Source organism: Asparagus officinalis, chromosome 5 (assembly GCF_001876935.1).
Source record: "Asparagus officinalis chromosome 5, Aspof.V1, whole genome shotgun sequence".
In the NCBI taxonomy this organism is placed as follows: Eukaryota; Viridiplantae; Streptophyta; class Magnoliopsida; order Asparagales; family Asparagaceae; genus Asparagus; species Asparagus officinalis.
The window spans coordinates 32,176,733-32,199,311 of NC_033798.1; positions in this window are offsets into that span (position 1 = coordinate 32,176,733).

Here is a 22,579-nt window from a genome sequence, read left to right on the forward strand (position 1 = left end):
ACCAGGGAATCGAGGTAAAGTACCTATCAAGGAGCGCTTGGCGTCCATTGAAGGTCCACCAGTTTCAAATCAAACTGGGGTCGAATTAATTCCCCCACGAAAGATGAAGAAAGGAAAGCCCCTATCACTACCGCATTTCGGATTGCGAGTCAAAATACAATAGCCCGTTCAATTTTTTATGTTCACAAAAACGTAAACCTTGAACGGGCCACTTTTCGAGAAACTAACAAAACATCCCATGCCAAAGGGAGCACACTCTCATCTGAGGATGATGGTGTTTTACCCAATGGGGCACATGCCAAACTCTCATGGTTGCTCCAGTTACAAGGATGAGCTGTACTAGATAGAGCTGGTGGTATGGGGAATCTCGAAAGAGTATGGCCAGACATGGAGTCCGCTGCCGTGCCGCCAACATAATCAAGCAGTGCTATCAGATGCGCTGTGCTCAAACCCAAAGATTCGGTGTTGACAGAATTTCCACCGAACGTCTGAAGCTAAGCCTGGCGTTTCCACGAAGAAGGAGGATAGTCAAGGACAGAGAATTCCGAAGGTCACCATCCAGGCCAGCAAAGGGGCTCGAAGGGACCAATCCCGAGTCAATTCCGCTGGTACCCTGGTATCTAACTCACCTACAGTCCGGAACCATTACAGAGACTTATGTAGGGTTCGGACGAGATTACACTAGAAGATGAAGCATCAATGCCGGCTCCGTCAATTGCTTCGGACAACACGGTATCCAGCGAGGGACAGCCCCGCCGAGGTACTCATGATCAGCTCCGAACAAATGAACAAAAAGCTTGAGACGCCTAGCTCGGCAGAAAGAATTTCAAATCGAGATGGAAATGACCCTTACAGCGATAGGGAACGATGCACGATCACAACTGCAGCCTTTGCACTCATCAAGAGAGCCCACTCGACCCATCATCAGGAACCAAGAAGAAATGAACGCGGAAGGAATAATGTCACATTCCCCCTCAACAACGACAACGGAAGTGGTCCGGTAGATGATAATGCCAAAGAAGGACCACATTACCTCTCCCAAAACTACTCGAAAGTAGAAAGATTTGAAGACAAAAAGATGAAGACTGGGAGACATAAATCAATGCATGATTGAATGCTCAAGAGTAAAAAAGGTCAGGTATACCCGTGTCCATTTCGAGGGCAGTGGGAATCAATTCCATATCCGGCAAAGGGTTCAATCTCATTAACTTTACGCCCGTTTGATGGAAAGGGTTCCCCTACCCAGAATTTAATCTATTCAAGTCTCACCTAGGAACGAATCCTCCGAACGAACCCTGATGGTACGGTCAGTTCGTTTGGCCACTCTTCGCGGGCCGCCTTCGATTGTAGGCGTCGCCCTCAAGCGGAGCATCGGCAGTTCGGGACGAACATGGAAGACATGTTCTTGACGAACTTCTTTGATGACGACACTGAGTCTCATCACGCACTTCTGTTTGAGGGGATGAAACAGAAAATGTGAACAGTCGAAACACTTTGTGAAAAGTCTCGAAATAAAGCGATGAATTTGCAGGGACCCGGTCACGAGGATTTCATCTCGACCTGTCACAACAATCTTACCTTGGACTATCTTGATCTATGGGGAACGGCGCCATTCATAAGACCTGAAGCGACCTGAAGGTGCGAGGGAGAGAGCCGACGATTCGATTCAATGAGGAGAAGGCGGACAAAGGGCAAATACCAGAACAACGCTCGCAAGCGGAACTTCACCCCTAGGGGTAAAGGAAAGCCGCATGCGAACGCGTTGAACGCAATCAAACGTTCGAAGTGCCAAGCGCACACACGCAAGCACAGCAGCCAGCAAAAGGCCACGCTCAACAACCAAAGGTGCGCAACAAACACAACCCGAGGCCTGAAGCGTTCCGAGCCAAAGTTTCCCGAAAGTTTATTCATTCCAAGAGGACGAAGTTCCTGGGATCTTCAATACCTCATGGAGACATAATAAAATCAATTGGCCTCCAGTTCAAGATCAGGAAGACGCCAGGAGCGATAATGATCCGAAGTACTGTGCACTTCCACAGAGCGGTGCAGCCACCCCCACCAAGGTATGCTATCCTCTTAAGGACAGATCAGGCTTCATCGACGTCGAGAGTCATCACAATGAAGCAGCGAAGGACGACAAAAGTGGTGGTGCGAATGCAGTCCGATTGGCTCGCCTTCCTTTCCGTGAGCCAGTCCAGTTGGCGGTATAAAAGCCAGCGTGAAGACGGTGAACGATGATCTCACAGCAGCGTCAGAAGGACTCGTGCCACAACACAGCCCCCAATGGCGAGATTTCTTTGTGGTTTCATCCCAGATCTGACGAGACGAACAGGTGGACTTGGACCTCTTCAGAAGAAATCAAAAATGGAAAGGCAGACTTGTTATGGGTGTCGCTATCTCCAGGAACGAGACGAGGACAGAATCTCCTGCCTTCCCCAACTTTTCGAGATGAACAGAAGCCCTTGCAACTCGAGCCGCCGGTAACCGGTATCATTACAAGTACCCGGATGCTCCGAGGCAAACTAGGTACCACACACTCCTCCGTTCCAACATTGGCGGAATGGGAATAGCCAGCAATTCCCTCGACTGCTATAGCCGCGGAAAGAGTCCAACGGAAGGAGAAAGGAACAGAGCCTTTACGCAGAGACCCAGAATACCCGAGCAAAGTCTCGATTCAATCATCGATTGGAAGAGGACAAACCGACGAAAGCGAGTCTCCATCTCACTTTCGACATCATGGCGCAATTAGCAATGATCCGGCTAGGATAACCCTTACAGTTATGCGCCTATCTAAGGATACAAGGAAAGCGCTGCAAGAAGCTTTGAGTGACTCTGAGCTTTTCTTACTCGCGAGCACAGCATCCCCCTGAAGGGCCAGAGCCGTCAGCTTTCAGATTTCAACCTAGCGCGATCATGCCCATTGCATCTCCTCCAAAGAGACATGCAAACAAAGAACTCAGCATGATTCGGCCCTTGTACTTCACCGGACATTGGCTCCAGCATTGGTCAACCAGATCCAGTGATTCGGTCCGTGAGCATTGAATGCCATTTCCGATGTGGAGCATCATCTCGGAATGCCGTACGATTAAATAGCCGTCCATGCTACCGATATTGGATTTCAACACCCAGCGGGGTCTAGACCCGGGGGAAGATCCGGAATTACAAGTGCCCAGGATCCCGGAGATGTAAAGCGGGGAAGTACTTGTTGAATAATTGATCGAAAACGCCCGGTCGACCAAAAACCGCCTAAGCTAAGCCGGAGGCATTCCTCTCAATCATTAGGATATTCGAGACTCGGCCGGCCTACCATGGGCTTCGGCTCAAGAATACGACTGCCTTGCTCGGTGACCGTTATCGTCATCTTGATGCGAGGCATGCAACTTAATGAGTGGCTCGTCGCCTTGACACTAAATCAAGAACGCGTTTGCCCGATTTCGGTGCAACGAGCTACGGGAGTTTGAGAGATTATCTCTTTAATGCTCTCGGAATGCTTTCTGACAAGCCTTTTTTTTTTTCATTCCCATACAAATGATACGCCCTTCTTTTGCGAGCTGTGGAGAATGAGTTGCATTTCACCTTGAGAGGTTTCGAAATGAACCGACGCATGTAGCCAATCTTCCTTGTAATCCTCTGGCCCTGAGGTTCCTCGGAGGTTGTAATTCAATGATCGCCCTTTACATATAAATCAGGATCGATGTGGTATACCTTTTGGTGGTTGACGACGAATCCAGGATTTGCCACTCGACATTCCAAGGAAAGACTGGGATAGGCAGTTCATTTCAATGGATGAGCTCGCATCAGGTCGAACATGTTCTTCAAGTCTTTAATGTATCCTTTTTATCACGACTTTCACGGACCAGATCATCTACGTAGCATTCAACAGTCTTTCGGAGCATGCATTCCTGAAAGATCTTTGAACATAGCTCGTTGATATGTAGCGCACCTGCGTTCTTTAACGAAGCGGCATAACCGCTGAGCAGAAGACGTACGTGATGAAGAGCTTTGTCCTGTAATTGGCGGGGTTATCGGCTTACCTTCATGTGTGGCTGATGTGCACTCGTGTTATCTTCTGCGTATCATATCCAGCACAACCCAGTCTCAACCATGGGAAGTAACAATTGCCCTTCTCGACTCAACAAGTACTATATAGCGATGAATATAGACGAACAATCCGTCGGTGGTCATGGGGAGGGATGAGAACACATTTTTTTGGGGGCATATAGGACCAAACTTATAGTGTTGTGAACGAATCTCGCAAAGTCTCTCAGATATACACTCCTGGCGACTGACTATCCCGGATTTACTTCTTGATTTATACAAGACGTGGCCCACAGCAATGATTGGAAGCGAGCCAAACGTTCTGGGGACATGATGTGGACTCCGTCTATTTCGAAACGGATAGGACCAGAGTCCAAACTCAAACGCGCGTGTCTTTTTGATTACATTCGGTATTTCGATTGCTCGCTATCACATTTCGCAGAGGACGAAACGGGAGATTTCCTGTGTTTAACCTCTCAGTTTTTTGTAATTTCAGAACAGGTGTCTTTAACATGCTGTGCCTGTGATATTAAAGTGACGATTTCTGCCGAACGCTAGCGTATGAGACTTTTGACTCTAGTTCGCCGCTGACATGTCTTCATCTTATATGTCCACGGACGTAAAAAGTACAATCGAGTATCACACGGCCGTGATGAATAAGTAGATATAAACTCTGATATGCTTTTTCTTCATTCGGGTAAGTTGATAGACATTCACTATCTCTTAATATGTAATGTCATATGTCGGTGGTTGGAGTGATATTCCCTGCAGCTACCACTCATAAACTCATGCCGCTCTATACATGTCGATATATTGTCCTCTCGATCGTAATTAAAACTGACGTGCCTACATCTCTAACTCATCACCAGACTGGAGCGAACGTCGTTCTAGTGGGTGAGTCCTCGCAAGCGCGCGAAATTAATGTTTGATGGGCCAATAGAATCATGGCTTACTGTCCACTCGGTCCCTAAATATCTGGATAATAATGAGAGTAGTGCGACTACGACCCCGTGATCCACTAGACTTTTAGACAGTCAAAGCGCTATGTAAGAGAGAACGTCTCAGTCCAAAACTGGTCCTCTGTCTATGTTCAGGGTATTAAACGCAAAAGCGGCGATATGACTGGAAAAATATGGGTAATCGCCAACTTCAGCACTCGCCGCGAGAAACGAGTCACGCTTTCTTTTGGTCGAGGCCACGAGTCCACTCGAAATGGCTATTGTACCGGAAGGGAAAACCCGACGATTTATCTATCGCCCTATAAAGAGGTCTGGCAGGGCGAGTCTCATGCGGTCGGTCCGACACGAAAATGTGGACTTTGGCTAAATCATTTATTGTTTTAGACTTAGTCCGCTTAACAAAGCTAGAAAAGGATACACTCATATCTTCCGACTCGTTCCGTGGCTGCGGGTTTAGCAGCGTTCTGATTCATTCCAGATTCCTAAAGCCCAGCAGAAACACCTTCGTCGTCATCGACGTGAGGAGATCTAGCCGAGAATCCTACCTTTTTATAGCGATAATATCGTCGGCGTTTTCCCTTCAGCGTACATAGGCCATATCGAGGTGGAACTCGTTGTGGCGCCTCGACCAAAGAAAAGACCTTCTCCGAAGATGTGAAAGTCATTACCATTACTTTTCCTTCATATCGCGCCGCTTTTGCCTTCATATCTGAATAGATGAGTGAGCAGGTTTACTTCGCTCTTCTTCTTCTTCTAAGAAGTGATCGTGCGCCTGCTGTCGGATTTTCATTTTCCTTTGCCGTTAGACGACTTCTTTTTCACTCCATTTTTCCCGCGGGGGATGACAAGCTGTCGCTCCGCATGGATCTTGTACCTGTTTTTTGAGTTTCCCCGTTCAGACACAAATGACTTGAAGAGCGCCATATGTAGCTCAGGCATTATCACAAAGCTCTTTTATGAATGTCATCAAGGACACATCAAATACTCTAAATCATCGTTTATTGATAGTTCCTCGGCAAGTTGCCCTAATTACAACTATTCTCGATGATTCATTCATCATTCAAGATTGATTACAATGGTACAATGTCATTGAGCTACAAAACCGACCATCGTAATCAAACCCGGGTTCGGTGTCAGCTTCACTCTCCCGCTGTCCGTTCTTGGGCGGTGAGTCAGTATCGATTCAGGCGCCGTATAGAAGGAATCGGTGCTGAAATAGTTTTCCAATCCCTTAAACACGGCTTGCTTTCATGCGCGAGACACCGTCCTTGACTTCGTATATTTGAGTCTATGTACTTGAGGCATTTGCATAGCCCAGATTGACGAACTATAGATTACCGTGGATCCAACGGTCGACCCAACAGCAGAATTATAGCGACGTTTCTGCATTTCACAATTACATCCCCCTTAACAAGTAACTTTCCGATTTAAGATCTCCCGACTCGCACTTGATTCGGATCCTCCCCAAGGTCTAGACCCGGGCTGGGTGTTGAATCCATAATCGTAAGTGCGCAGATTGAGTCTAATTTACTCGTCGGGATTCAGATGATGCATCAATCGGGAATGGCCATTATGCTAACAGCGGAACCCGGATCAACTTGATCTGGTTGACCATTGCTGCCGAGCCAATGTGCCCTCGGTGAAGTAAAGGGCCGATCTGCTTTCGGAGTTCTTGTTTGGTATCCTCTTTTATGAAGGAGATGCCATGGAGATGATGCGCGCGGCCTAACGCCTCGAATCGGCTCCGCCGCTCGGTCGCTCGGTGCCCGGCATGGCCGACTCGAGCTAAAGCACAAAGACGACCCGTCACTCACGTCTCTGTGAGCGCCTTTCCCTCTCGTCAATCTCTCGATAGGGACAAAACTCGAAAGGGCTTATTAAGCCGGGAACTGGTAACTTGCCGCATACTGTCGACACACCGAGACTGGAGAGCCGATCCCGCGTTCTCCCCTCTTCACTCCGGATCGCGCACTGCATTACGACTCGCTCGGGTCTTTCCGCGTGCTCCTGCTCAAACCACGCTTTCTTTCCTTCTGTTGCACTGCTCTTCCCGCGCTATAGGCGTTCGAGGAATCTGGCTGCTATTCCCAATTCCGCCAATGTTTTGGACGGAGCGAGTTTGCGGTACCTAGCTTGCTCCGGAAGCATCGGAGTGACTCTGGATAATGATACTCGTTACCGCTCGCGTTCGCACAGGCTTCCTGTTGCATCTTCGGAAGTGGGCAAGCAGGAATATAATAAAGTCACGATAATAATACAATAGAAGATAGACAGAGCCTCTACACACGCATCTGCCTTTCCCTTTTGATTTCTTACTTGAAGACGGTCCCAGTTCATTCTGTTCGTCTCCGATCAGATCTGGAATGCAACCGCAAAAATCTCGCCATTGGGCTGTGTGTGGCACGAGTCCTTTCTGACGCTGCTGTGAGGATCATCGTTCACCCGTCTTCACCGTGCTTTTATTTCACCGGCTCAAGCTGGAACGGTCACGGAGAGCCGAACATGTTGAACGATTTCGCACCCACTTTCTTCTCCTTCGGCTCTTTCATTGTGATGACTCCACGTCGATGAGAGCCTGGATCTTGTCCTATAAGAGCATAGCATACCTTGGTGGGTGGCGTGCACCGCTCTGTGGAATGCCACAGTTACTCGGATTCATGAAACTCTGGCGTCTTCCTGATCCTTGGAACGGGGAGGCAATTTGGATTTTATTATTCTCACGAGCGTATTTGAATGATTCCAGGAACTTCTTTCCTCTCTGAATGAATAAACTTTCGGGAACTTTGGCCTCCGAAGCTTTCGCCTCGGGGTTTGTTGTTGCCACCTTGGTGTTGAGGTGCCTTTTGCCTGCTGCTTCCTGCTGCGGGTTGCGCTTGCACTTTCGAACGTTTGATTTGCGTCCAGTTCACGGCCGTTCGCATGCGCTTTCCTTTACCATAGGGGTGGAAGGTCGTTGCGGAGGGTTGTTTGGTATTTGGCCCCTTTCCGGCTTCTTCCTCTTGATGATCGCTTCGGCTCTCTCCCTCGCCCACTTCACGGTCCTTCCAGGTCTTTGAGTGGCGCCCGTTCCCATAGATTTCAGGATATCCAAGTAAGATTGTGTGTGACAGGTTCTCGAGGCATGAAATCCTCGCTGACCGGGGTCCCTGCAATTCATCGCTTTATTTTCGAAACCTTTTCACAAAGGTTTTCGACTGTCCTCACCATTTTTCTGTTTTCTCCTCAAACAGAGTGCTGATCGCAGACCTCAGTGTCCGTCATCCAAGAAAGTTCGTTCAAGACATGTCTTCCATGTCGTCCCAACTGCGATGCCTTCCCGGCCTTGAGGCGACGATACCAATCGAGGCCGCTCCGCGCAAGAGTGCACTAACTGACGTACCATCAAGGGTTCGTTGCCGCCGAGATTGTTCCTAGGTGAGACTTGAAATAGATTAAATGTTGGGTAGGGGGAACCCTTCATCAAACGGCGTAAAGTTAAAGAGATTGAACTTTGCCGGATTATGGAATTGCATTCCACTCCTCGGAGTATGGACCACGTATACCTGACCTTTTACCTCGTTGAGCATTCATCAATGCATTGATTTTGCCTCTATCCAAGTCTTTCATCTTTTTTGTCTTCACTCGTTTTCTACTTCGAGTAGTTTTGGGGAGAGGATATGTGGTCTTCCTTTGGCGATTATCATCTACCGCGACCCACTCCGTTGTCGTTGTGACAGGTGGGAATGATGACATTATTCCCTTCCCGTTCATTTTCTTCTTGGTTCTGATGATGGTCGAGTGGGTCCTCTTTGCATGGTTGTTCAGAGCTGCGACAGTTGCTGCATCGTGCATCTCCCTCATCCGCCGTGTTAGGGTCATTTCCATTCTCGGAATTGAAAGCCTTCTTTCATGCGAGCACTAGGCGTCTTTCAAGATTTTTGTTCATTTGTTCGGCAGCTGATATGAGTTACCTCGCGGTGTCTGTCCCTCGCTGGATACCGCTGTTGTCCGAACGCAATTGCGGAGCCGCTCTGATGCTTCATCTTCCTGATGCGTAATCTCGTCGAACCTACCAATAAGGTCCCTGCGTGTAATGGTTCCGCCGAACTGTAGCGTGAGTTAGATTACCAGGCCGGGTACCAGCGGAAGTTGACTCGGATTTGTCGCCTTGTCGGATGCCCCTTTGCTGGCCATGTGTTGCATCGGTGACCTTCTGGCGAATCTCTGTCTTTGACTATCCTCCTTTCTTCGTCTGAAACGCTAGGCTTAGCTTACAGACGTCCGCGTGGAAATTCTGTCAAACACCGAAATTCTCTTTGCGGTTTGAGCAACAGGAGCATTTCTGATAGCACTGCTTGATTATGTTGCGCGCCTGGCTTTGCGCTACGGGCAGCCGAGACTCCATTGTCCTGCACATACTTTCTTTCGAGATATTCCCACATACACCACTCTATAGTACAGCCTCATCAGCTTGGTAACTGGATAGCAACCTATAGAGTGGTTGGCATGTGCTCCTTGGTAAAACACCATCATTCCTTCAGAATGGAGTGTGCTTCCCCTGGCATGGGATCGTCTGGGTTAGTTTTCTCAAAAGTGGCCGTCGAATTTAGACTTTGTTCCGGGAAATAATAATATCGGCTGTAGGACTCGCAACCGATGCGCGGTCGCGGGTGATAGGGGCTTTCCCTTCTCATCTTGTCGTGGGGGGATTAATTCGACCCCCAGTTTTGATTTGAAACTTGGTGACCTTTCAATGGACCCAGCGTCCTTGATTACGGTGACTCTTACCTTCGATTCCCCTGGTAAGGGGACCGAGCGCGACCTTTTCACGGAACCTTGGAGTTGAAGGCGTCTGTTTTCATTACCTGCGACCCTACCTGCCGAGGTGCCGGGATAGGGTAACAGGAATTTGCCTTGGTGAACGGTCCTTTGCGCAGAAACTTCTTTTGCACTCTTGCTTCCTGGCCGCTTGGATTCGCCTTCTCATCCCTTGCTCTTCTTACACATTTGTTTGAGTTTTGGCGGAGTCTTGACCGCCATCTTCTTTCTGCAATCTCCTCTGTTCTTCAATGAGAGCTCGGCCATGCGACAAGGAGTGCACGGCGCTTTCTGATTCTCTCTTTGCAGTGGTGGGCAGCGATTCCCTGTAACGCCGCTACCCACTTGTTGTGTTTCTGCTTGAGAGGGAGGGGCTGGGTTATGTACCTGTTGCCCTTTGGCGTCATGTCTCGCTTTGGAGATCCTCGTTGTAGCGGACCCCATCCATAGGCTCAAAGCCTTGGCCCATTTGACGAGCAAGACGTTGACGCCGCCTTTGGAGCTGCCCTCTTTGATACAGCTGCGAGGCGCCTTCGAGGTAGCCACCTTTTAGAGGAGGGAGGCCCCAGAATCGTGCGATTTGACCAGCGTTTGGGCGACGCGCAGTTCGGCCACGTGGTGCAAGCTCGTGCAGCGATGGCTAAGGGATCTTGGTCTTTGAGCCGAGGTTGGGGGGGTCCACGAAACGACTCTGGAGGATGGATCCTTCTTTCGTCCTACTTTGGAAGAGGCGGATCTGAGAGGAGGAGCGAAGAGCCGGTATTCTTCGTATTTTCTGACTGGCGAACTCCGTAGCCTCGACCTCTTCGTATTCACCCGGATTCTGCAGGGCCCGGTGCGCGACGTCACGACGGCGGTCGAGGTTGCCGATGCCGGTTGCCCTCCCACTTGTGGTCTGCCAGCTTGTTTTCGGTGTAAAGTCCGGCGTGTTTTCCTTGCTTTGAATCTGTTACAACTTCAAACGTTACAACAAGAATGCAACCAAAACAAAGATACAACTTATCGAAATAAACACCGCGAGATCCGTATTTTGCGTTGCGCTCATCGCTTGCGTGGGTCTTTGGCCCTGTGACGGCGATTTGTTGATATCGTGGACCAACCGGCGGCAATCAGAAAATCGGTCCGGATAAATCGGACAGTAGTTTCGTCGACTTCCGGCTGATGATCTAGAACCTTCCATATCCAGAAATATCGGACGAGAACTTCGTCGATCGGCGTCGAGATCGATAGAAGTTCTAAGCGTATACCTCGGCTAAGCCCGACGGTAATAGCTCTTTCTTAGTAGTTAACGCTAAAGGCTAATACTAAGAAGGATGAGAACGGGTCGAATGAAGGTGATTAGACCTCTCCTCTCGGGTTGAAGTGCTCGTCGATCAGTGTTTGCCTGCAGCAGCGGCTTCGCCGAGGCTCTCAAAAATCCAGATCATTCCAAATGAGGTAAGGGGTCTATTTATAGGAAAACAAGCATAGGGGGTGGTGTCCGCACAGATCTAGGACACCCCAGGGTGTGTTCCGCACGCAGATCTGGGACACCTTGGCAGGCTGATCTCCAAAAATCCGTAGACACCCTAGGGTTGTCTCGAAATTCCGCAGACACCCTTGGGGTGTCTCTGAATTCCGGACACCCCTAGGGGTGTTCTAAGGGCTTTCCCGAGCACCACCCTAGGGCTGTCTCGGGATTATTCGAGCACCCGTAGGCCAAGTTGCGGGTGTACTCGGGAACATTCCAAGACACCCCTGGCGAGTGTTCGGAATTTCTGAGACACCCCCTTCAGGGCGGTGTTTGGTGACCTTCCACGACTACGCTCCCGTCCGGTGCTTCTTTTGTTGTATTCCCCGTAGATTCTTCCGTCGACGAACTCGGATTTGAGTGATTCCGGTATGTCGTTCGTATGCGTGGACGAAGCAGTTCGATCTCGATCTGCATGGTTGGCATTGTCCTTTAGAGTGGTCAGGCACCGAGCCGGTGTGTCCTTTTTGTGAACAGTGCTCGGCGCGCTTCCCGATTGGTCCGGGTCTTCGTGATCGAGAAGCTCCTATCCTGCTTCACGTAACTCGATCGATTCACTTGCATCGTTCATCGACAGTCAATATAGGCTCATAGTGAGGTCGATGGTTGATGTCCATTGTCGTTCCGGTTAACACTGAGCCGGCTTGTGCCGAGAAACTCATAGGCAGATTTTCAGATGGCTACAGGGCCTCGGCCAATGCCGACGCCACTATGGGTGGCCTCGGGCCCCGGCCATAGAGCTGCGGCCACCGCATAATGGTGCGCCAACCCACATCTGTGCGCGCGCGGCACAGTTCAGAGAGGCCCATAAATCAGGACCCCTTGGTCATTTTTCAAGTTGGACTTTTTTGGAGGCGAAGCCCTGCTGGATTGAAGACTCGGATCTAAAAAAGATTCCATAGCTTAAGGCGACTTCGAGGAGTTGCTCAGTCCAGACTGGGCTGTCCTCGTGCTCGACGATCGTCAACGCCAAATAAGGCCCGAAGAGCTTCTGAGCGGGACCGGATCTCAGATTCATACGCAGCAACTCGGATCAAAGCTTGGTCTGTTGATCCCGAGTCTTTGGGCGATTGTTTCCTCTTGGTGAACGCAACCCCCCCCCCCTGCGCGTATTATTTCCTTCGTGAAATAGATACCCGTCCGTACCTGCGTAGATCCGACCGGATCTAGATCGCTGCTCGCGATGTCGCACGGATTAACCCCGGCGGCAGCGCCGAAGAACCACAAAGCGATGCGACCGCAAAACAGCGAGCTCGCGATTTGTCGATAAACAAGGTAGAAAGTTGCTATTTTTCTTCTTATCTTGATTTTCGTTGTAACTGGATCTTATAAAAAGCGGGAGACCGGATCTTTGTAACTCAAAAAGCTGTTATTTAAGATGACAATGGAATCAATAATGAAGAAAGACACAATTTTTCCCGCGAACAGTGGGGAGCGGAGACGTAGGACGGAAGGTCCGAACTCCGTGATCACTTGATTGTGTTTGAGTGTGCTTTGGCGTTCACTTTCATTTATGTTCATATCTTATCTCGCCATTGTGCATTGCTCATTACTACATCATCCACTATCTTGTTTAGATTGTCTACCCTTGTGTTGTTTATATATCCTTGCACATACATTGACTATATCTCATTATTAGGATATATATATTGTTGTTCATATTGCTTATCCTAGCTCATATACATAGTTGTATTTCATACTTGCTAGGATAACTTGTTAATTAGTTTTTAATTGGCATTTAATCGGTTTAGATTAGCATAAGACCCTAATCACCCCCCCTTTAGGGTCCAACATAAACATGTTTCACCAATCACAGTAATATCCTCTAGTAGAACCAAATAGAAGTGCAGGTACAAACAGGCAAAATAAAGGGAATAAATGTAATAGACATGATATAGAAGAGATATCTCATAAATAAAAAGAATCATGTCTCAACTATAATACATCTGATATCTAAATAATGAAAATATCTCAACATGAATCAACTAAGAATCGTACTAAGGCACACTGCCTTTATAATATGAAAATAAACTCTAAGTCTGAATAAAATTTAAAACTACAGTGGAGTCTCTACAAGTAAAAATACGCGACAGCGACTATGCCAGAACTCCGTCACCCTGCGGCTCTCCGGAACTCCGAGCTACCTGAAAGGGTATTTTTAAAAGAAAAAGAAACAACAACAAGAGCGTCAGAGCGCTACAGCAAGATTACCTCCATCCGCCCCCAGGAGAAGGGCTGCTAGATGGAGTGGATGCTCTATCTATTAAGCATAGTCTACCTAGATTCATTTTCCCTGTATCTAAGTGGGATTAATATTTAGTATATATCATAAGTCTCAAATTGTAGATATCTAAACATTAATACCGAACTAAGAAAAGACAATCTAATGAAACCAATAATTAGAAATCCTTAACACGAGACTGGTACGTCGAGCGAAATAATCCAAACAAGGAAACCCTCATATATATACCATATGTCTCAAATTATAAATCTCTAATCATTGATCCCAACTAAGAAGTAAAGAAGACAGTAAAAGAAATAAGATATCAACACATCGTATTTATAATATCTTCCACAATCACTGGAGAGATAGAATAAAATACCAACACATAATTTTGTATACTTTCAAAAGTAACATATCTCAGTCATATAGTTCAACGATAGGTCGTATTCAAAATCAGCATCTGCCATACTTAGGCTATCAAGTAATTGTCTCAGTGCAACGGACTACCATGTAGGTATCCTGAACTGTGTACACGGCTCATTAGTCTCATCGCGATCTCAGTGCATAACATGAGTGCGGGACGGACTATCAAATAGGTATCCTAGAAATACGGCTCACGAGCCTCATCACACCCTAGTGTGGGACGGACGGCTAGATCAAGCCTCCTAAAATCCGACTCAATGGCCTGTACATATGGAATATCGACGCACTACCTCATGTAGTACTGAACTGAGCTCATCAACGATATCCACCTCATATAAATCTTTGTATCTCAGGTATGTCGACGCACTATCCCATATAGTACTAAGATATGCTCATCAACAACATTCAGCTCATGTATAAACCATGTATATTTGGTATGTCGACGCACTATCCCATATAGTACTGAGCTGTGCTCATCAACGACATCCAACATGTATATGAACTATATCTAATTCAAATATGATCAAATCAAAATTTATCATAATCCTTTTCGGATTCTTAAATATATAACATAACATATTCATGACTAAACGTGTAACATCAAGCAGCTCAAAACTCCGCGAACGCACCTTAAAACGGCGCAACACAGCTCCACAAAACGAGCAGGAAAAACAGACATGACATCTGTTAGTTAAACAAGCATATCTTCTCTAGGAAAACTATTTTTACAAATGGTTTTCTGTTTTAAAAACTAGATTCACACATCTTTCAAATGACAAAATTTTGGTTCAGTTTGGAGTTCATTTATTATCCCAAATCTCCAGTTAAACATTATATATGTGCATCCATTTTTCTGCAGGATATGTTGTTAGTAAATATAACATATCTTTATCTATACAATCTCTTTTTAAGATTAGTCTTCTGTTTTAGAAACTAGATACATATATCTTTCATTTGGCACTACTTTGGTTAAATTTGGAGTTTATTTTCTATTTTAAAATCTCAGTTAAACATGATATAATTGCTACAGTTTTCTGCAGAAAATATTTATTTAGTACTTCTCTTAAATTTCTCATATATAAATGAAATTATGAAAAATCCTAATGATCATGATCATGATACTATCATTAAATTTCTCATATATAAATGAAATTATGAAAAATCCTAATGATCATGATCATGATACTATCATAAATAGTAAGAAAAAAATTACTAATCTAGCATTCGTTTATGTTTTAACATCAAAATTTTAACTTTTATCACATCATGTTAAGATTCAAGCATGAAAACACATATTCAACATCATATTAAACATCTAACTAGTTATTTAACTATGGGGAAGGCTTCGGATGAAGATAATCTTGCCTTAGACATCATTCTAAGCCTCTGAAATAACCAGCAACCAAAAATAAGTACAACCAAGTCGTTTTCCCCTTGCTACACGTTGATGATCTCGCCCTCGTGTCGATATTTGCTTCACAAAGCTCTCAAAATTCTCAACTTTAGGGCTAGGGATTCAGATAGAGGAAGATGGGCTGCTAGGGTTTGAAACTCTGATGTAAGAATGTTAATTTTCGTGAAAACACATGTTTATATATATGCAAACCCAAAATAAACCCGTTTGACCCGAACCAGGAATCCTAATCTGACTAGGAAAATAACCTTCGGTATTTTGGCCATAACTTTCACGTCCGACCTTGGAATGAGGTGATCTAAGACAGATTTATACATCGAGCATGAATTGTGCATTTGCTCTTATATATATACATATATACATTGAATTGATCTCAAACCAATTCCTAGCATACTCAAACATCATAATATATTATTTATAAATATATAACATATTTATTATTATTTATCATAAAATATTCAAATTTTTTGGGGTTTTACACCCCCATATCCTATATTTGAGGCATCTGTTTCAACGATTTTATACCATTGCAAATTTGCAAGGTGAATACATAGTAAATATTGTACATTACTTTTAATTCTTTTTACTGCCTCAGTATGTTGGGCAGTCCAAGGAGAATAATTCTTTTTCAGCCGACTATATAAGATGGTTGTATCTTGGGCTAGATTTTTATAATAATCAGCCACATAATTTAATGCGCCCAAAAAGCGTTGTAATTGTTTTGTATCTAGAATTTCATCAGGAAATTAAGAAGCAAATGTTATACTTCTATCAATAGGAATTATTGTCCCTTTATTAATATTATTATGTCCTAAAAATCTAACTTGAGTTTGGAAAAGTTTCATTTTTGGTGCAGATATAACTAACCCATTTTTATAGCTAAGTGTCAGAATATTTCCAAGTGTTATATATGTTGATCAAAGATTTAGAAAAAATTAATATATCATCTGTATATGATAATATAAAATCCGTATATGGAATAAATATATCGTTCATTATATTTTGAAATTCTGAAGGAGCATTTTTTTTAATTCGAATGGCATAACGTTCCATTCGTAATGTCCAAAAGGTACTACAAATGCAGTTTTATATATATCTTTTTCTTCAATTTGAATTTGCCAATATCCTGATTTTAAGTCAAATTTTGAGAATATTTTTGCATTATTAATGAGATTTATCAAATCTCTTTTATTAGGAATAGGATATCTAATCCATTTGAGTACTTTATTTAGAGGTTTATAATTAATTACTAGTCGTGGTACTCCTCTTTCTTGTTCGGCTGCATTATTAACATAAAAGGTTGTGCAACTCCAAGGAGAGTATGACTTTCTGATTAATTTTTTCTCTATAAGAGATGTTATTTCTTTTTTACATAAGTCTAAATATTCTTTGTTTATCTGACATGGCCTAGACTTAGTTGGGATATCTTTTTCATTAAAATATTCTATATATGGTAAAGAAACAATATGTTTTTTACGATCCCAAAAAGCGTTTGGTAAATTACTGCATGTAGTGAGTTTAAATTTATCTTCTATTTGAGTTATTAACTCTTTTTTATTTTTTATATGTTCTTCTATTTGAACATATAATATTTATTCTTTAAGAAAATTAATTTGATTTTCTTTAAGAATTATATCTTTTACCTCGTTTAATAAACGAGTCTGAGGATCAGTTATAAATGTTTGCGGAAAAAGTCGCTGTATTCATTGCTGCATTCATTACAACTTTGATCGTTACAATGAAACAAAAAGATAGTCTTTTTATAAGACCGGTACACAATGAAAACAAAATAAAAGCAACTCCTTTCAAACAAACGCAAGAGCTGTTTGTCATCTCTTGCTTGCGTGGGTCTTTGGCCTGTGACGGGGACGTTGATATCCGTGGACCACCGGGGCACTCAGATCTGGTCCGGATAAATCGGACAGAGTTTCGTCGATCCGCGTGAGATCTAGAAACTTCTGATCCAGAAATATCGGACAGAGCTTCGTCGATCCGCGTGAGATCTAGAAGCTATAAGCGTATACCTCGGCTAAAACGAGGTAATAGCTCTTCTTAGTATCAACGCTAAGGCTAATACTAAGGCTCGGACGGGTGATGAAGGCTCCGATCAAGGCCTCTCCTCCTCTTGTTGAAGCACACGGGCACTCTTCGCTGCAGCAGGGCTTCGCCAAGCTCTCCAAAAATCCTCTCTCAAAACAAAGGGTCAAGGGGTCTATTTATAGGCATATGAGGACATGTAGGGGGGCTAGACACCCCTGGGGTGTCTCCACAGATCTGAGACACCCCTGGGGTGTCTCCACAAATCCGAGACACCCCTAGGGCTAGGGTGTCTCGGATTTTCCGAGACACCCCTGGGGTGTCTTGGATTTTTCGAACACCCTTGGGGTGTCTCGGAATTTCCGAGACACCCCTGGGGTGTCTCGGAATTTCTGAGACACCCCTGGGGGTGTTTTGGAATTCCTGAGACCCGTTTGAGGTGTTTGAGTTGTTTTCCCCGTAGATTCTTCGTCCGAACTAGGATTTGAGTGATTCCGGGTGCGTTGGATGCTTGACGAAGAGTTCGATATACTCTGGTGGTTGGATTATCTGTAGAGTGGTCGAGGCACGAAGGGCGTTGTCCTTTTTGTGAACACCGCCGGGTTCCTGATTGGTCCGGGTCTTCGTTGTTCCGAAATCCTATCCGCTCATGTAGCTCATCGATTCACTTCGGTCGTTCGTCGACATCAATTGGGCTCCTGTGGATCGGATGGTGATGTTCATCTTCGCTCTTTAACGCTGAACCGTTCGTGGAGACCTATAGGTAATTTTCGATGCCTACAGATACCCCCTCCAAAGTGTTCCGGACTCGTTTCTTTTATAGAAGAGGCTGGAATACTTTGGATGTGATTGGTCTGGCCTTCAGTCGGCGTAAGGACCTATAGTTAGCTTCACTCTTGGCTCCTTCGATTTTCAGTCTATTCGCTGCTTTGACGAATAGCCGAAGTTCTTCCGGCAATGCGTTTATCGCTTGGCCGTCGTCGGAGTCTTGAGTTTGCAGCCGATGGATTGAGTTTGGCTCGTGTCATTGAGTTGACTTTGAACTACCTCCGCCACATTGTGCTGGCTTAGGGTTTCGGATCATCGTGTGTTAGCTTTTCGTCGCAACGCGTTGACCGGCGTTGACCTTGGGTTACGCGTTGACCGGCGTTGACCCTAGGGTTTTGAATCATCGAACGTTGATTAGTGTGGCTTTTGAATCCTCGAACGTTGACTTTTGTCGCAACGCGTTGACTGGCGTTGACCTGGGGTTACGCGTTGACCGGCGTTGACCCTAGGGTTTCGTATCATCAAACGTTGACTTTTGGTCGCAACGCGTTGACTGGCGTTGACCTGGGGTTACGCGTTGACCGGCGTTGACCCTTGGGTTTACGGATCGCCATTAACACAGTTTATACTCGTACGTTTGCTGGAGTATGCATAGTTTAATCTCTTAAGGTATTGGAGCATAGCGGTCCCAGGTGTCGGGTATGCAGGACCAACTGTTAAAGTTGATTCATCTGCATGTGTGGATTTTATCCTGAATTTGTTGGGTGCTCAAGTCACGAGACCAACTAGTGGAGTTGATGCGTCAATGACTCGCAGTTATAGAATTTTTGGCAAATCCTCAGCCATCAACGGGTTTGATAAGCCTTTACCGACTACCGTTTGAGTCGGGCTAGCATGCGGATTGTTTAAGTCCGTTCCGCATGTGACGCTGTGCTAAGAGAGTTAACGCTCTTAGTGCTACGATATTGAATACGTAGACTTCGTCTTTCTCACGGGAATAGACTACCCGGCGACGCGTGTTAGGCGTTGACTTTAGGATTTTTGGCTAATCCCCAGCCTTCAACGGATTTGATTAGCCTTTACCGACTACCGTTTGAGTCGGGCTAGCATGCGGATTGTCTAAATCCGTTCCGCATGTAACGTTGTGCTAAGAGAGTGAATTCCCTTAGACTTTGTGCTATGATATCGAATACATAGACTTCGCCATTGTTACGGCGGATTGTTTAAGTCCGCTCCCATGTGACGTTTAAGCTAAAAGAGTTAACCCTTTTAGTGCTACGATATTGAATACGTAGACTTCGTCTTTCTCATGGGAATAGACTACCCGGCAACGCGTGTTAGGCGCTGACTTTAGGATTTTTGGCTAATCCCCAGCCTTTAACGGATTTGATTAGCCTTTACCGACTACCGTTTGAGTCGAGCTAGTATGCGGATTGTCTCAATCCGTTCCGCGCGTGACGTTGGGCTAAAGGAATGAACTCCCTTAGACTTGGTGCTACGACTTTGAATACGTAGACTTCGCCATTGTTACGGGAATAGGCTACCCGGCAACGTGTATTAGACGTTGACTTATCCCTACTTAGGCTTCGGGATAAAATTCATGTTGAATATGTGGTCTTTTGTCCTTTTTGCGGTCAAAGACTAACCGGCCATGTGTGTTAGACATAGGCTTTGGGATTTTTGGCAAACCCCCAGCCATCAACGGGTTTGATGTGCCTTTACCGATTACCGTTCGAATCGGGCTAGCATGTGAATTATAAAAACCCGTTTCACATGTAACGTTGTGCTAAGAGAATTGCTTCTCTTAGACTTAATGCTATGATTTTGAATACATAGACTTCGTCTTTCTCACGGGAATAGACTACCCGGCAACGCGTGTTAGGCGTTGACTTATCCCTACTCAGGCTTCGGGATAAAATTCCCCGTGCATCGAGTGCCCGGATTTGACAATCGTGTCTTTTCTAAAGTGGTGTCTTTTCTTGGGGCAAAGACGAACCCGAAATGGGAGAGGAAGAATTTTGTATTCTATCTCCCGGTGCTGAAGAGGAAGAATTTTATATTCTATCTTCGGCTGGAAAGGAAACTCGGGGTGGGATCTCCACCCCCAGAATCCGGAAAGGTGAAACTAAGAGTGGGATCTCCACTCCGAGAATCGAAAAGATTCGGATAACCCTAACTGTCGGAAGGTTTGATTACCGAACTAAAGATGAATTTCTCGTTTATCGAGAATGAATCGTGGTTTTGGTCCTAACTGTAGGAAGGTTTGACCAAGCAGGAGTTTGAGATGACCCTAACTGTAGGAAGGTTTGATCACTCGATTTGAAAGTGGACCTCTCGTTCATTGGAGGAATCGAGAGGGGATTTTGGCTTTGGCCCTAACTTTTATAGGTTTGACCAGAACGCAAAGAGAGTGGAATACGGGTAGCAAAGAAAGTGCCAACTCGTGTCATCACTCAAAGGGAGATTTTAACGCTAGGCGTTTAGGACCTAGCATGTTAAATCTGAGAAATGCCAATGACTGGCAGATGGAAATGTTGGTGGGTCCACTGTCGTTTGATTTGATCAGCGGGTGGTTTGGTGAGGGAAGATTAACCTATCAGAGGATTGGATCTCTTCTCACAAAAATAACTCATAAGAGTTAGAGAATAAGAAGAGAAATTCTGACCTTCAGAGTTTGAAGCGTGATTTCTTATTCACCAATTCCACAATGATTGGGTTATCCCTAAGAATACCCATGTGGTATTCTTTCGGGAACTTCCCGATGCATTGGATAATCCACCCCCAGTTTCTCTCTTGGAACTGGGTTTGACTTGGTTGTCCGACCGGGTTATCCTTAAGAATATTAGCGTAATATCCTCCAGGAACTTCCCGTCAATGGTAGGAAATAGTTTAGACTCATATACCTATTGGAGTATCAGGGAGCAGTTTAACCTCTTATACCGGTCGGAGGATTGAGAAACAGTTTATACTCGTATACTCTTTGGAGTGAGAAGCAGTTTATACTCTTATACTTATCGGAGTGTTGAGAAGCAGTTTATACTCGTATACTCATCGGAGTGTTGAGAAGCAGTTTATACTCTTATACTTGTCGGAGTATCGAGAAACAGTTTATACTCTTGTACTCTTTGGAGTATTGAGGAACAGTTTATACTCTTGTACTCTTTGGAGTATTGAGGAACAGTTTATACTCTTGTACTCTTTGGAGTATTGAGGAACAGTTTATACTCTTGTACTCTTTGGAGTATTGAGGAACAGTTTATACTCTTGTACTCTTTGGAGTATTGAGGAACAGTTTATACTCTTGTACTCTTTGGAGTATTGAGGAACAGTTTATACTCTTGTACTCTTTGGAGTATTGAGGAACAGTTTATACTCTTGTACTCTTTGGAGTATTGAGGAACAGTTTATACTCTTGTACTCTTTGGAGTATTGAGGAACAGTTTATACTCTTGTACTCTTTGGAGTATTGAGGAACAGTTTATACTCTTGTACTCTTTGGAGTATTGAGGAACAGTTTATACTCTTGTACTCTTTGGAGTATTGAGGAACAGTTTATACTCTTGTACTCTTTGGAGTATTGAGGAACAGTTTATACTCTTGTACTCTTTGGAGTATTGAGGAACAGTTTATACTCTTGTACTCTTTGGAGTATTGAGGAACAGTTTATACTCTTGTACTCTTTGGAGTATTGAGGAACAGTTTATACTCTTGTACTCTTTGGAGTATTGAGGAACAGTTTATACTCTTGTACTCTTTGGAGTATTGAGGAACAGTTTATACTCTTGTACTCTTTGGAGTATTGAGGAACAGTTTATACTCTTGTACTCTTTGGAGTATTGAGGAACAGTTTATACTCTTGTACTCTTTGGAGTATTGAGGAACAGTTTATACTCTTGTACTCTTTGGAGTATTGAGGAACAGTTTATACTCTTGTACTCTTTGGAGTATTGAGGAACAGTTTATACTCTTGTACTCTTTGGAGTATTGAGGAACAGTTTATACTCTTGTACTCTTTGGAGTATTGAGGAACAGTTTATACTCTTGTACTCTTTGGAGTATTGAGGAACAGTTTATACTCTTGTACTCTTTGGAGTATTGAGGAACAGTTTATACTCTTGTACTCTTTGGAGTATTGAGGAACAGTTTATACTCTTGTACTCTTTGGAGTATTGAGGAACAGTTTATACTCTTGTACTCTTTGGAGTATTGAGGAACAGTTTATACTCTTGTACTCTTTGGAGTATTGAGGAACAGTTTATACTCTTGTACTCTTTGGAGTATTGAGGAACAGTTTATACTCTTGTACTCTTTGGAGTATTGAGGAACAGTTTATACTCTTGTACTCTTTGGAGTATTGAGGAACAGTTTATACTCTTGTACTCTTTGGAGTATTGAGGAACAGTTTATAC